Consider the following 6,000-nt stretch of genomic DNA (forward strand, 5'->3'; position numbering starts at 1 on the left):
ATATGATGAAATATTCGTAAATATGCCAATATCGACAATTTTACAAAATATTATGTATTTTGACATTTTTTTAGAAAACTAATGGATTTAGAAGAAATACTATTAGAACTTTATTTATACAAAAGAATTACATCTACAATTTAGTTTCTATAATTTTATTTTGTGAGAGTATTAATTGACGAGTTAATTGCTAAACACTAAAAAACTACCCCTTTTGGCCAATTTTTAACACAAAGTCGGCACGGGCTAAACTTATTTGATCAGATTGAGATTTTTTTATAGCCACTTTTTATATGTATATACACAAACTTTAGGGGGTGAACCCGACGAATTCCCAAAAATTAAAAAATAAATATAAATATAAAAAAAAACAAGAATGGGATTTACATTTCCAGTAAAACAGTCTCTAACTTAGTCTAATGATTTAAAAGGTTAATTAAAATATATATGCCATAAATGTGTATAAATTTAAACCAAGTCTTTTGGTTTAATGCGTTTTAAACGTCTTTGGAATTGTTCAATATCTGAATTACTGCTAGGATTTCATGGTTTTCCAACCCAACTACACTCTGTCCTATACCTTTCCTTTCTATCAAATGATAGTTTTCACAGTGGAGCTTGTCGCGGTCGCATCGCGACTCCAGCTTTACCACTGGATGGCGATCGCGGCGCTTCCCTTTTACGTCTGTCAGGTCGCGCCATATGGAGTGGCCGACATATTTTTTTTTTGCAGATTAAGAAGTAGTTAAGGTAAGTGCTAAATAATTACAGCAATTATTATTTTTAGCACCCTTAATATTAGAACTTATATGATTATACTTATATGATGTCATGCTGATACGTCGAGGATAATGCGAAGCGCAACGAGGAGCTGGAAGCAATAGTCGCCCAACAGCGCGAACATATTGCTCAGCTTGAGACAAAGTTGAACGACTTGATCAAGCAAGTCAACTTGTCTACTTGCGAAGTACAGGGGGTACTTTGCAGTACCAATAGGGGAACTCTGCCGCCACACCTCACGCTTAGGTGAGTTACAGCGGACAGACTCGAAAAGTCACAACTCCGATCGGAAGGGAGTGAGCAGATGGCCGTCCTGGAAAATTCCGACCGAGCAGTTCGAGAGGACCCCCCATCGGAGCTTCGGACTGCAAATCAGTTCTTCGGTGACTTACGAGATACTTCGGCGGAACAATACCGTAGAAATTACTTCTCCGATGAAAAATTTGTTTCGGCCCCTCTAAACGACCAGTACCCCGAGGTACAAAGACCGGGACCCCTCTACGCCGGTGAAAATTCTGTTTTCTCCGGTTGATTAGACTGGGTTACGGGAGAACGGCATCGGAACAAACAGTTCTCCGGTGAAAGTTTTTACTTTTCCGGTGTAAACAAAAGTCCTGCCGTTGAAAGTAACCGGACGGCCGAGGACCATCACCAGAACATACAGTTCTTCTAAAATTCGAGTTTCTTCGGTCAGAAACACCACACTTTTGTTTCAAACCAAGGAATGACCGGTATTAACGGAGTAGAACGATCCGAAAGTCGTTCCCGTCCGGACAATAGGACCAGGGAGCAACGACACGTTACTTTTAACGAAACATCGTTACTGTCCCACAACAGTCTAACGTTGGCGCGTGATTCTCTGTCGGAGTTTTCCGACAACAACAATTTTTGAGGAGGTTCAATAGCATTGCTATTCATACCCAAGTACGCAATGATCTCCACAGTGCTCACCAAGGCGAACGACAATCCCTAGGGGAGTTTGTAATGTGGAAGAGCCAGCTAGCCCGTCGTCTCGACTCAAGGCTAACAGAGTACGAGTTGGTCGACCTAATCATAGGGCTTATGTGCAGTGACTACAGGGTCCACGCAAGAGTGAGACGCCCGAAGTCAATGGAAAATCTGCTAGAGCTGGCTAGCGACTTGGACGTAGAGGACCTTTCTCCGGAACAGCGGCCCAGAGAAAAGAAGTATTCCGCGGAAGGGAATAGCTTCAAATGGGCAAATAAAAAACCGCCACCGGAGAAAGAGGTTATTAGACCGGAAAAAAGCCCGTCCGGAGCGGCATGTTGTAAAAACTGCAACCGGATTGGGCACTGGTGGGCGAAATGCCCGGAAAGAAATACGGCGAGTACGGGAAACGGGAAGAGTTCCGGACGGTTCACGGGAAACCGACCGGACAAAAAGAACTAGCCCGCCCAAAGTACCGTAAACGCAACCACAGTACCGAAGCTCCCGACCAGAAGCCCAAAAAGGTACCGGGGAAGCGTAAAAATATGCAGCTCGCCGCTATCGAATCCGGAGAAACGGAGTACACACGGAAGAAACGTACGGTAAAAAGAGAAGTTTTGGAAATACAGGAGAGTAGTACAAAACGTCCTGACCAAGGAACACAAGCAGCTCTCTCCGAGAACAGTTTGCCGAACAAATCTCTGGAAGACCTGGAACAAGACCAGTTAACACATGAGTTGTTAACAGTTTCATAGTCTTTCCCGTTAAAACTTCCAAAGAAGGTGACTCTTATCACTGGTATCGCGCGGAACCGAAGGAAATCTGATACGGACTCACTTTATGACCTCAGGGTCCGAGTCGCAGATATATTTACCGGAGAAAACTTTCCTAGCAAACAGGGTTATTGTTCAGCGTGTCCGACCAGGACCCAAAATACAATAAGATACCCGAGAAAAAGCTGGTGAAAAAAATCTCACAAGGTAATAATACCTCTTCTAACCCAAACAAGAACGGTAAAAGAGCTACAACTACCGGAGCACCGAAGAAGTACGATGTGCCACTACCGGCCATTGAACTTGAATTTCCGACTAAAGTTGTGGTGGCTCTACTAGATTCACAACCAACTGGATCTTATGTTTTACCGTGGGTAGCACATGAATTTGGTAAACCAATAAAAGGGGAGCCGAGTATGGTCACATTGGCTGACAGCCGAACTTTGCAAGTTCATGAGTATGCGGAGTTCACAGCACAGGTGTCTGAAATTAAAATTCAATTCAGAGCCGCGGTACTCAACCATCTTATCGGTGACGTGTTACTGGGCCATGACTTCTTGGTGTAACAAGAAGTAGCATGGAACTACCAAGCATGTACAATCCACATGGGTACAGAAAGAAGAGCGACGGTATGCTGGAAAAACCGACAATCAAACGGGAAACCGAACCGGAGATGGTTATCCCGGAAGGGAAGTTTCCGGAAGATGTCCGGTTAATATTACTCAAGTACCCGAAGGTTTTCTCCGGAGAAGTCGGGAGGACCCGAGTCACTGAACATGACATACGGTTAAAAGAGAAAACTCCGGCTACTTTAAACGCATATCCTTATAATCGTGAAAAACAGGATACCATCACACGTATGGTGCGAGAAATGGAGGAGCAAGGTTTTGTAGAACCTAGTACCTCGCCATGGGCAGCTCCCGTAGTTCTTGCCAAGAAAAAAGATGGATTCCAGCGATTATGCGTGGATTATCGGAGACTGAATCTCCAAACAGAATCCGACGCACACCCAATGCCTGACTTACACGAAATGGTCCGTGGAATGGGTGGTGCTAACGTCTTCAGTACCATCGACCGTAAATCTGGCTATTGGCAGGTCAGTTTGACTCAGGAGTCAAGACCACTCACCGCATTCCGCACTCAAATGAGCCTCTACCAATTTAAAGTAATGCCCTTCGGCCTTAAAAACGCCCCGGCTACTTTTCAACGGTTGGTAAACGAGGTTATGCGTGGATATGTCGGTAAATTTGTATTTGTGTACCTAGACGATATCGTTGTGTACTCGGTGAATATGAAGAAACACCTCAACCACAAACAACGAGTCTTGGAACGGCTACAAACACATGGGTTGACATGTCAACCGAAAAAATGCAGTTTCGGTGTAAACCGCATAAATTTCCTCGGACACATAGTTGATTCGACGGGAATTGACCGGGAACCAGAGAAACTAACAGCAATCACCGAATTCCCCGTACCAAAGAAAGTCAAAGATGTACAGAAGTTCCTCGGAGTATGCGGTTGGTACAGACAGTTCGTGTCGAAATACACCGAACTTACCGCTCCGCTGATTAATCTTTTGGCTCATGGAATTAAGTGACGATGGGCGGTACAAGAGCAAGACGCTTTCCAAAAGCTTAAAGCAGCACTTGTCTCTGCGCCCCGACTCTGTCCCCCATTTCAAGGACAACCGTTTTATGTTCAAACGGACGCAAGTGAAATAGGAGTCGGTATCGTACTATTTCAGCAGGAAGAAACCGGCCAGAGAAGGATTATCTCATATGCCAGCCGAAAACTATCTCCCGCTCAGACACGGTATTCAGTCGTAGAACGTGAGTGTCTAGCCATTGAATGGGCCGTTGATCGCTTCTGACCATACCTAGACGGAAAATTTACTTTGCTCACGGACAGCATAGCGCTTAAGTGGTTACAACACACGCGGGACACCAACAGTAAGTTGACCCGCTGGGCGTTACAGCTGGGAGCGTTCGACTTTGATATTCAGCACGTGCCTGGAGTTGAAAATCAAGCAGCAGACGCCCTATCAAGAAGCCCTGTGGAGAAAACTCCGGTAGATGAAGAGCAACTAGAAAAAAACTACCATGATCCACCATTGACCGGAGAATTATCTGAACAAAGACAATTAGGAGCTATAAAAAAGGATATTCACCCGGAGAATATCGCTATCTCTGACATTAGAACCTGGCAAGCCGAAGATACAACTTTGGCCCAGTATGTCCGGAAACTCCGGAGTGACAACCCAATTTACCGGCGCTTACACCAGGAATACCACTTGCAAGATGGTATTTTGCTAAAAGGCCCGGTAAATAACGGAACGGACGGAAAGATTATCGTCGTTCCGTCGGACATGTCAGATCACCTGCTATGGAGGTATCGTGATCATGTTTTTGCCGGACATCCAGGATGGAAAGAAACTTACCGGAGCATTAGTAATCGTTTCTTCTGGACCGGTATGAGAGAGTCGGTACGTTAATATGTCGCAAGGTGTCAAGTTTGTGCTTGCGTTAAACCGCTGAACCGGAAGCAAGACGACCCAATGCGACCAAGACAGCCCCGCCAATCATAAGAGGTTGTTAGTATTGATCTCATGGGGCCATACCCAAGATCTCAACGCGGTAAGACTTGCCTAGTTACTTGTAGCAACAGACTGCTATAGTAGATGGTTAGAAGCATACCCCCTAGGGCAAGCCACCGCTAAGACGATTACCGACACTCTAGAAAGAGAGTTCTTCTCACGTTTCGGCTATGCTAGAGTACTTCTCTCATACAATGGAACACAGTTCGTCTCCAAAACAATGGAGAAAGCACTGGAGAAGTGGGGCACAGAAGGATGGACAACGCCAATTTACCATCCAAGAGCAAACCCGGTAGAACGCCGAAACCAGGATTTGAAAAAAGGTCTTCGGACAGCTTTGGTTGACAAACCACATAGTCACTGGGACAGCTGGATTCCGAATATACTTTTTTCAATAAGAAATCGTCGTAACAGGCTAACAGGGAGCACTCCCTCTGAGCGAGCCTTTGGGCGAGAAGCCAAAGCCCCCGGCGATTGGCTGCTGGACATTATTTCTACGGGTAAAAACCCGAAACAAATAGAAATGACTGAACAGAAAAATATTGTTACCGTAAAAACTCCGGACGATAACAATAACTCCGGTGTGATAACCGAAAACTTCGATGTCTTCGGTAGGAAAACGAAAATTTCCGGGGGGGAGAACAACCCTCACAAAAATTCGGGTTATCTTCCGATAAAAAAAATATTAGTCACAATATAAAAAGTGGCGTCGGGAGTGAGTCCCGTTCCAGCGAAGGTGTGGACCAGTTGTTTTCCTTGGGGACGACCGGGCGGACCCGCAACAAGCGGATGTGGAGTTCCGGTTCTCGGAGGGAATGGAGATCGAAGATGCGGTCTTGGACGCCTCGAGGTTCCCGGCTTCCCGGAGTTGGAGGACGGGCCAACGGACCAGCTGCCTTAGGCGCT

Source organism: Daktulosphaira vitifoliae, unplaced genomic scaffold (assembly GCF_025091365.1).
Source record: "Daktulosphaira vitifoliae isolate Bord-2020 unplaced genomic scaffold, ASM2509136v1 Scaffold_5, whole genome shotgun sequence".
Lineage (NCBI taxonomy): Eukaryota > Metazoa > Arthropoda > Insecta > Hemiptera > Phylloxeridae > Daktulosphaira > Daktulosphaira vitifoliae.